The sequence below is a fragment of the Podarcis tiliguerta genome, assembly GCF_965153285.1.
Source record: "Podarcis tiliguerta genome assembly, chromosome: 2".
Lineage (NCBI taxonomy): Eukaryota > Metazoa > Chordata > Lepidosauria > Squamata > Lacertidae > Podarcis > Podarcis tiliguerta.
In genome coordinates, this window is record NC_139535.1 from 20,954,900 (window position 1) to 20,965,929 (window position 11,030).

Below are 11,030 nucleotides of genomic sequence, written 5' to 3' on the forward strand. Positions count from 1 at the left end.
CGAAAGGTCATGGCTGCTTGGTGCAATAACTCTTGAGGGGAGAGGAAGGACCGTTGCACAGTGGAAGAAGGCATGCTTTGCATGCGGAGAAGGTCCCTAGTCAAATTCTTGGCATCTCCAGGTTAAAAAGTCTCAGGTGGCAGGTGCTAGGAAAGACCTTTCAGTCTGATACACACTGGGCAGTCGTTGCCAGAGAGAATGCATACTTCTGGGTTGGATGGACCAGTAGTCTGACCTGGTGCAGCCCTCCTGAGATCACTTGGATTGCAGGTCAGAAACAGGTGCTCAAATGCTCTTGCATGTCAGACTCATAGAATCATAGAGTTGGAAGAGGCCACAAGGGCCATTGAGTCCAACCCCCTGCCAAGCAGGAAACACCATCAGAGCACTCCTGACATATGGTTGTCAAGCCTCTGCTTAAAGACCTCCAAAGAAGGAGACTCCACCACACTCCCTGGCAGCAAATTCCACTGTCGAACAGCTCTTACTGTCAGGAAGTTCTTCCTAATGTTTAGGTGGAATCTTCTTTCTTGTAGCTTGGATCCATTGCTCCGTGTCCGCTTCTCTGGAGCAGCAGAAAACAACCTTTCTCCCTCCTCTATGTGACATCCTTTTATATATTTGAACATGGCTGTCAGATCACCCCTTAACCTCCTCTTCTCCAGGCTAAACATGCCCAGCTCCCTTAGCCGTTCCTCATAAGGCATCGTTTCCAGGCCTTTGACTCCTTGCTAGCATGCCAGACAGGAAAAGCTGCATGGGTGGGGAATAAACAAAAAATAATAATAATTATTATTTCTAGCCCCCACAGTCCTAGAGACGCTTTCAAAACTCAGTCTTGCACTGTTCCCAACTTAGGTTGTACACCTGGCTTACTAACTCAATTGTTCTTCCCAAGCCCACAGACCCGTTTTTTTTACGTATTACTTTCTCCAGAATTTGCATTTGGGTTTTTATGCCAGAGGAATCATTAAACTGTGCAGGTGGAATAACCCGTTCAGTGTCTGGCTAATAAATGAAGGTTGCAGAACAGCAGATTTTTATTTTAGTTAAAAATTTATTTGCAGGAGAAACTGTAGCTATTTATAGAGGGTCGATTTATGAATCATAAGGTAATGTCTTACACCACAATAAAAAAAAACCAAAACCTCAGTGCATTAGAATCCACCAGCTGCATGAAATAATATCCTAAGGTGGGTGTGGGTGTTTCTGGTTGGATGCCTGGCTGGCATCTGTCTGTCTCAAGAGAAGGAAGAAGAAAAGTAAGCAGTAACATCAGAGAGGAAAAAAATGCAAAGAATAAAGGTGGTAATAATTAAAGTTTAATTTTGTCAAAAATTATTATTCACAATTCACAGAGCAACATTAACACAAACATCCTAGCATTGGTTAGCTAATTAACACCTTTTGAGGATTAAAGACCATTTTCTTAGGCCACTGGGATGATAGAATTGAAATCTTGATAAATTGTAATTCACTAGATTCACCCTACCATCTTTCTCTGAAGTTCCTTTATTCAACATGACCACCTTAAGGTGAGTAACAGTATTCTGTGAGGTTGAAGCATTGTATGAATTTCGCCACAGATTGGACACTTGATTCTAGAGTCCTTGCCTTGAAAAGTTCAAATATTTGCAAACCAGTGGAAGATACCATTGTTCTTTGTTTAAAAATTTTAGTCCCACCTTCCCACTACAATAAGTCCTGAAGGCAGTTGGTGACTGAGGAAAGCAGAATGTCAGAGAAGGATCTGAAATATTTTCCTTGAAGCTGGAATTTGTTTTATTCTGGATTGTTTTATTCGATATTTTATGTAAACCGGTTTGAGATTTGTTCTTTAAAATGCAAAGCAGCATTGAAATGAACAACAACAACAACAACAACAACAATAATCATCCTACAGGGGTGGGGAATGGTGCCTAGACATTGCGTTATGACGACCGTAACCTAGGCTTAAGGTGCCATTAGATTATATACAGTGGTACCTTGGGATGTGAACGGGATCCGTTCCGGAGCCCCGTTCACATCCTGAATGGAACGTAAGATGCGTGGGTCGCGTTTTGCCACTTCCGCGCATGTGCATGATGTCATTTTGAGCACCTGCGCGAGCGGCGAAACCGGGAAGTAACATGCTGTGTTACTTCCGGGTTGCCGCGGAGCGCAACCCGAAAGTGCTCAACCTGAAGCACATTCAACTCGAGGTATGACTGTACAGTGGTAGCTCAGGTTAAGTACTTAATTTGTTCCGGAAGTCTGTTCTTAACCTGAAACTGTTCTTAACCTGAAGCACCACTTTAGCTAATGGGGCCTCCTACTACCGCCATGCCACCGGAGCACGATTTCTGTTCTCATCCTGAAGCAAATTTCTTAACCTGAGGTACTATTTCTGGGTTAGCGGAGTCTGTAACCTGAAGCGTATGTAACCTTAAGCGTATGTAACCCGAGGTACCACTGTATCTGTGGTAACACTTTTCTAACACTTTCCCCATATTTCCACACGGCATTGTTACAACATGAGGTATTCCCAACTTTAGCAAAAAGGCTCGTTATTATACAATCTCTGATCTGGCAAGAAATTGGTGCTCATTCTTCCCACATGTCAAGTTGTAGCATGTAGATGGATGTTCTCAGCACCTGTCCTATAGCTGTGGAAAGCCTGCCCCAAAGAGGTTGTTGTGGGGCTTTCTTGTGGTGCTACACTGGTATGGACTGGTACGCAGGAGTTAAGCCTATGGTTTTACAGAGCTGTTCTTCATTTTTACCCCAAGTCTTTTGGATGCAGTTGGGTTAGCCTAGTTCTGTTACAACCATCCTTGATCAATTCTGGGAGCAATTGTCAGTATACCGCAGCCAATCAAATTTCCCGCTGAGCAAAATACCGAGGATTTTTTTTCCCGTTTTTCATTTTTGTATAACCGAAGGTTCAAAATGTTCCAGGCAGCAGGTAATTGGGAATCAGCTTTTCCATTCTCATGACTTTCTTTCCAGGCTGATAAGAGACAAGAAACATTTATTGGCTCTGTAATGTACCCTTAAAAAACAAACAACCAACCACCATAAAATCAAAGAACAGATGGTTTTGATGGAATTAAGCTATTTTTAGCTCAAGAAAAACAGAAAAGCAAAGTATAGGCCTAAAAAAAATGTCCTATTTGGGCATTTTCCTAAAAATGCTTCTGTTGCAAGTCTTGTCTTTCCAGGCCTCCATTGATGCCTCTGTATCAGAGCTGTCTCTGCATATGAATCTTACACCAGCCACCACCTCTCCTATGCTTGCATTAGATGCTGGAAAGCCAGGAGGAATCAAGTAATGTTACATAACATGATGTGTTGTTATGCTGTGTGGCAAGAGGAACAGCACAGAAGGGCTGGGGAAGGATACCAACCTATTAACTTCCTCTTGAATATCTGCCTTTGATCCTTGTCCAACATAAGTGCTTTGGGTTGGCGGCCTAAACAATTCATTTGACGTAGTAAGGAAGAGATATAGTGGAGGTTAGCTTGGTAAACAGGAACCCTGAGGATTGTTAGATGAATTTCAACTCATGTGTGATCCTTACTAATAGCAGAAAGCAGTGAGCTCAAAGTCCTTATAGTCCTGTAGATGGCAGCCAAATTGTGGAGTGTCTCTATCCTGTAATACTCCTGCTCGTTCCTTCCCCCCACCCAGGTTCCTTTTCTTTCTTTCTTTTCTTGTAGAGCATAAGCACAGGGATTCAGTCACAGAATTATCAAAATAAGTTATGGTACTTCCCCCTTAGGTGGGGTCTACAAGAATTGGAGCATAAGTCAAAACGAAAGGGTGTAGGGATATGGTTATATTTTGTAACTGACCATATTGGAGGAGGCAAACACTGCTATCTATGCAAACTGCTTGTGCACTTAAGCCAGTATTTAACTAAGCGCTACTCAGAAGACCCATTGAAATGAACGAGCAGTACTCGAATACCACCCATATATTCTAGTGCTAGCGGGAATGTTCAGGCTGAAGAAGAAGAAGAGTTGGATTTGATATCCCACCTTTCACTCCCTTTAAAGAGTCTCAAAGCGGCTAACATTCTCCTTTCCCTTCCTCCCCCACAACAAACACTCTGTGAGGTGAGTGGGGCTGAGAGAAGTGTGACTGGCCCAAGGTCACCCAGCAGCTGCATGTGGAGGAGCGGAGATGCGAACCCGGTTACCCAGATTACGTGACTACCGCTCTTAACCACTACACCACACTGGCTCACGGGAGAGGATATATTGTTCATTAATATCCTTCCTAACTTGCGCCAGCAAGTTCCTTCACTTAGCAGAATTTACATTCCCCTTCTCACGCACAGCAAAAAAACTAGTTGCAAACTCGTGTGAGTTTCTTAAGACAATACACAATTCAATCTGGCCTGTCTAGATTGAAATGTGTTCGAATATTTTCCTGGGAAGACCCCTTGAATCCCTCCTAAAAGAATAAAGACACCACAGTCTTATTCGTAAGCAATAAAAAGAAAGTTTACTCACGATCAGGCAGAGCACAGTGTGATCCCTGAAGGCAGATTTTAGGCTTAAAGTTACAAATGTATAAAAACACGTTTACCCCATAAGGGAGATGACCTGAGGGACTGCTTGGCTGGCAGCCAGCAGTTCATTCCAGGAAGTTTGCAGGACGAAAAGAAGATGGGAAAGAGAGAGAGTGGCAACATGCCTTGTCCTTTTACCAGGGGTGGAAAGGTCTCGTCCACCCACTAGTCACATGCAAGGAAGGATGCTCCAGGCCAGGAGGAACAGGAAGTTTTGACTGGCTGGACCAAACATTCCCTTGCATGTCCACTCTAGCAAAACATGGAATGTTGTACTTGACTGCTCTCAGTGGTTTACATCCCACAGCGCTGTGGAAGAAATTCAGCATGCTGCCAGTTAGAACAGCCCCGTGGGTATAGTCGAGGGGGCAGCTGCCCCGCCAAATCAAGTCAATAAATTAAAAAAGAACTAACTGGCCAATCACGTCACAGATAGCTTGGTTCTGCCCCCCCCCCATAAAGCCTGACTACACCCATTAACAGCCCACGCTTTCCTTCCTCTGCATACCAGTGGGAGCGGCATGGGAGGCAGAGGGGGAAAGCCCCATTACACTGAGCCTAAGAGTGACTTCCTGGGGGGTAGATCTGTGAGCTCCCAGGGGAAGCAATATTTGAGCTGAGGACATCTGGGTTTGTAGTTCATAACTTAGCTACTATGTTGTGAAGCTGTGACATCAGCATTATCCATTACTGCTTGCTATTCACTTTTAATAATTTTCTTTTGATAACCTTTTTAAAGGCCACATTTTAATTTAGTACTGGTTGTGTGTCTCTTTGGGTTGCCTTGGGCAAGATGAAGCATCTAACAAATTTAATAATAATAATTTTAAGCAAATTATAACCAGCCCGTGGCTTTGCGTTCCTATTAACACGATTAAGGACACTTTACATTGTGTGTGTGTGTGTGTGTGTGTGTGTGTGTGTGTGGTTGTTGGTGTTTTTTTGCAACACGACTTACCTGCCTTCACTTTCTGCCCTGAACCAAAAGAAAAACAACATTTTAATGAGTGCTTGCTTCTGTTGGCGGCATATTGCATTAAATGAGTTCATCAATAATATTTAAACACTAGTTCAAAAGCCTTTGCATCAGATATGAATGTTCAAGTGCCATTTTGCAGAAAGCTGCAGTGATTGGCTATCTAATTGGTTAGATTGCTTTCTTGATTAAAGGGCTTTTTACTGGATTAAATGTGTCATTGATCAAAAGAGTAGATGAAAGAGAAATGATTTGTTTATAATTATAGTACTTGGCACTAAATGGGAGTGTCATTCTAAGCAGGGTTCTTAAGCTCATTTAATTGTGAAAGTGTGACACCTGACATTTTGGAGTTGTTTGCACAGTGACCTAGTTTGCATATCATGATAAGGTTTATTGTGATGTGTCCAACCCTAGTAACCCTTGGGCTCCTCCCTGCTCCCCTTTCTTCTGTGACTGGAACAAGGACTGTAGATGCTTTCACTTTTGGTAAAACACAACTTCCCATTTTATCCAAACTGGGGATCATGAGTTAATGCTAACTCTGGTTGGTTTAAACAAACCAGCTTCATAACCCAAGGTTTGGAGTTGGCTTGTTTTGAAATTGATCAAAGTAGCATTGATCTACAATTCCAGATTCAACTGGAAGAGGAAGTCATGGTTTACTCAAAGTGAAACTGAAAGCTCCTGCGTGCTTCTTCCCAGCCACAAAGGGAGGTGGAAGGAGGAGTGCAGGAATCTAAAGTTCAATGCTTCTGGTGGAAATCACGATAAACCATGGTTAATTTGATGTGTGAACATGGCTGTCTACACGTGGTTGTTTTTTTTCTGTAGTCCTGTGTGATTGTTCATTTGTAATTTATTCATGTGTTTTTAAGGGCTTTCTGGGTGATATCCCAGGATCCTGTTGCCATTCCTTCACCTTGAAGAAATTTGGGCAGAATGCTATAACCCTTACATTACAGCATTTTTATTAACTATGGTTAAGAAATACTTTGCTCCGTGCTGTCCCTCCTCCTCTTCCATTTTCTGGAGCAAATTTTCCCTTCTTTCCTTCCACCCTCTTTAACAGTGGTTTAACGTTACATCTTCACCAACTAATGCCAACCAGAATTCCCTCTTAACCAGAGTTGATCTCTTTCAAATCCTTTTTAAGATGAGAATGCCAAATTCTGGTTAAGACTGGGAAAGGAAGAAGTTGTAGCCATCTGTCATGGATGCTTTCTTGAGATTCCTGCATTGCAGGCAGTTGTATCAGATGACCTTCAGGGTACCTTTCATCTCTACAGATTCTGTGATTCTACGGTCCTTGATTTGATGAATGCATTCTTAGAACTTTATTTTTCTTACATTAAATGAACAGATTTGTGTTGATTGAATTAAGTCTCAATTAACTCTCATTCATCGTTTTACCAAGTGGGTAACAATTTTCGCTACTTTTATATCTTACCTCTCTTCACATTCTGGTGGCCCTGGAAAATAAATGTTAATGCAATGTGAATGGAGGTGATTGTAGAAACCTAAAACACAGCCTGGTTTTACTTAAAGATTCTGCATCCCAGCCGTTCTGCTTGTTTAGCTACTCTAGGACCCAAATTCACAATTAGAGATGGGGCATAATTTGCTTGAAATTGCTGCTTTTCTCCTTGATTTCTGTCATCGTCAGTGTTTGTCTTTCACTTGGCTAAAACTCAACTCTTGGGCTCCCATGTTGATTCTGCAAACTACATTTGACCACACCTCTCCCATACACCCTAAGACTCAACTAGAATCCAGTTTTAGAAATAGGGAGCTTTGCATTCAAAATCGATACAGTCTTTCAATCCAGCCCTGGAATCTTACTTGGTTTGACAAAAAGAGATGTAGTGTCTTTCAAAAACAGAATAAGATGGGCAGGACTGTCACTGATGGCTAGCCTGTGCCTCTCCTACACTACCTAGTACAGTGGTACCTTGGTTTACAAACTTAATCCGTTCCAGAAGTCCATTCTTAAACCAAAGCATTCTTAAACCAAGGCTTGCTTTCCCATAGCAGCGGGGGACTCGATTTACAAATGGAACACACTCAACAGGAAGCGAAACATGTTCTTATTCCAAGGCAAAGTTCACAAACCAAAACACCTGCTTCTGGGTTTGCAGCGTTCTTAATCCAAGTTGTTCATAAACTAAGCTGTTCTTAAACCAAGGTACCACTGTAATGTGTCATAAAACAAAAAGTGTGCAGCATTAACAGCAGAGCGTTCATTTTCCTTGCTTCATTTCCCTCTTATTGATAATGTTGCCGCTTGGAAGTTCAGGAATTTTGATTGAACACAATGTGCTCCGCCTGCGTAAGGCAAATAAGCATTGTGTTGTTGAACGTGCACTCCTCAGTGTTAACTTACTGTGACAAGCTTTAAAAGAAAAGGGGGAAAAAATGAAGCTGCTACCCCCACACTAGATCAAGCAAAGTGGATCAGGGCAGCTCATTAGATTACCTTGGCTCCCACAGTTAAGGCGAAACAGAACCAATTAATTGTCTTATTCCCCGCTTCCACCCAAAGTCCAAGGATTGATTCATCACACCCTTAAGCGTAATAAGAAGTGCTGCCCATACGAAGCAGTTTTTGTGCAACTCTCCCCTGCTTTCTTGAGAAACCACTACTCTCCTCAGTAGCCCTTAGCAAAAATTATTCAGCAAGGTTGTGGTAAGGTAAAGGGACCCCTGACCATTAGGTCCAGTTGTGGCCGACTCGGGTTGCGGTGCTCATCTCGCTTTACTGGCCAAGGGAGCTGGCGTACAGCTTCCAGGTCATGTGGCCAGCATGACTAAGCCGCTTCTGGTGAACCAGAGCAGCGCACGGAAACACCATTTACCTTCCCGCCGGAGCGGTACCTATTTATCTACTTGCACTTTGACGTGCTTTCGAACTGCTAGGTTGGCAGGAGCTGAGACTGAGCAACGGGAGCTCACGCCGTCGCGGGGATTCGAACCTCCACCCTTCTAATCGGCAAGCCCTAGGCTCTGTGGTTTAGACCACAGCGCCACCCGCGTCCATGGTTGTGGTACCATACATCATTTCTTGGCTGCTCTGTTGCAAACCCTTTAAGCTCCTGCTGCCAAGCCGCACCAACTCACCTGGGTCACTGGAAGCCCCACAACCCATGGCTGTCTCAAGTGCTCCACTTCCAACCTGACTCTTGGTCCAATGCCTGCTGGCACTGCTGTTTTTATAGTGCTATTTTCTGAGCTGTTTATGATATCTGAAGCTGAGCTTATGAAGGCTTTAAGGATTATTGTTACGGAGAATAGATCTGCATGAAAAGGAAACAGCCCCTTGCCACCGGGAAGGATGATCCGTATGGTTCTCATTAAATTAATGCAAGTTTTATCTTAATTTGTTCGAGTTCTTGTTTGCCACTTGAGTTGCGTTTGCAGTTCACTTTAAAACATCATTTCAATACAAAGCAAATTTTAGGACCTAGGAGCACCAAGGATTCAGTTATATAGTGGCAAAAAGTAGCAAGCTTTGTTCCATAGATTTCTAGGAACATGTAAGAAAAAGGGCACTGAAAGTAATGTAGCCTATTTTAGTCTGTCTGAGCAGGGCTGAGTGTTCTGTTGCTTGCCAGTAGAAAGCTGGAATCGAGTAGAACTTGCTGTTAGAGTATGTTATGTTCGGGTCTCTGTGTGTACTGACTTTTTTTGGGGGGGTAGTCCTACAGCAAATTCCCCCAGAAATGAACCCATTTCTGAGACTTGTATAAATTATGCAAACTAAGCAAATTAGTATGTTCTCATTTTGCATAATTGTGGTTGAGGCATGACCTTGCCAACAGGAAATCTTTAGCTTCCACTCATATAATTCTAGGAACTTCTTTAAAATGAAAACTCAGATCCTTCGGAAATGGAGCTCTTTACTCATTGAATTGCAGCAGATGTACAGCACTGGTTATAATAGCTTATAAAGCCAGTGTCTCTATTTGAGCCTGTTTTTGATGCCTCAGTCAGAAAAAAATGCCCTTCTTGTACTAGGTATGTTTTTTCCCTAACAGTGCCCAGCTTTAAAACATGACATGAGGGGTAATAAACCATCTCTTGGTTATCCTAATAGGTCCATAGATTTAGTTATCATACCTTATAGTTAAAGGTAAAGGTAAAGGTACCCTTGCCCGTACGGGCCAGTCTTGACAGACTCTAGGGTTGTGCGCCCATCTCACTCAAGAGGCCGGGGGCCAGTGCTGTCTGGAGACACTTCCGGGTCACGTGGCCAGCGTGACATCGCTGCTCTGGCAAGCCAGAGCCGCACACGGATACGCCGTTTACCTTCCCGCTAGTAAGCGGTCCCTATTTATCTACTTGCACCCGGGAGTGCTTTCGAACTGCTAGGTTGGCAGGCGCTGGGACCGAACAACGGGAGCGCACCCCACCGCGGGGATTTGAACCGCCTACCTTTCGATCGGCAAGGCCTAGGCGCTGAGGCTTTTACCTACAGCGCCACCCGCGTCCCAGTTACTGATAAGCTATTGATGGACTTAATACTCCATGAATTTGTATGACAATTTAAAAAAGCCACCTGTTAGTAGCCACATATTGTGGCTGTGAGTTCCATCAGTTGTTTTATGTGAAGTTTACAGCTGTCTTGAGCCTAATGCCAATCAAACATTTCACAAGCCAAAGCTTCAAAATTTATAAGGATGGGAGAAAAGTGTGTCTTATCTGCAAAGTGTTTGTAAGCCTCTGTCATGCCTCCATGTTTCTGTTTTTTCTATTCATTTTTAAACATGGGGATTGTTTCATGTTGGAGTGTTCAGTACAGTTGGAGAATAGCTTTGATGCTGTTGTCAACTTCAGCTTTGGGAAGTAAAGGTAAGCTCTCGAGTTGAAGGACTGTGTGCACATTTTCCTGGGGAAGCATTCCTTAATAATGCCAGCTAGTCATGCTCAGTTTGGTTTATTAAAGTTGAACCATAATTGACAGGATAATCAGCATTATGTTTGTACAAGAAAGCTCTACTTTGCCAAGTTCCTTGAAGCCCTGTGGAAGTATACCATGGAAGAATAACCTTGCCGCTTGCATGTTCCTAAACGGCATGACAGAAACACATGCTATGTCCTTCAGAGGTGGCGAAGACTGTCCCTTTCACAACTTTTTAAATGAGGATTTTCTTTTGATGATGTCCTGCTTTCTAGACTATTCTTTCTGCTAAGTCTAAAGAGTGTGGAGGGCACAGATCTCTTGCCCATTAACCAACTTTCCCAAATAACAGGAGGAAAACATGATTTGGACGATTAGAACCTCGAGTCCTAATGCCTGTCTCTCTTTGCTGGTGCTACCCATGGATCAACAATCACCTTCATCGCATTATAGCGAGAGAAGCAATTCTGAGTCATGTCAAAGTCCATAGCCCATCTTTCTCTATGTGACATCCTCATGTACAATTCCCACTGTCTAGTAGTGCATAGGCTGGTTGAGGTTGATAGAAGTTGTAGTCCAAAACTTCTTAGGGACACAGGAT

At 43.1% G+C, this 11,030-nt stretch overlaps 1 long non-coding RNA gene across 1 annotated transcript; it reads right to left on the reverse strand.

Annotated features, from left to right (window-relative positions):
- Window positions 1-2,475: 2,475 nt before the first annotated feature.
- On the reverse strand, window positions 2,476-7,008 carry LOC310671154. The gene is made up of 4 exons (XR_014507838.1): window positions 6,983-7,008; window positions 5,515-5,532; window positions 3,387-3,452; window positions 2,476-2,989 (listed from the first exon to the last, which is right to left on the reverse strand). It is a non-coding gene; the product is annotated as an uncharacterized lncRNA (long non-coding RNA).
- Window positions 7,009-11,030: the final 4,022 nt, after the last annotated feature.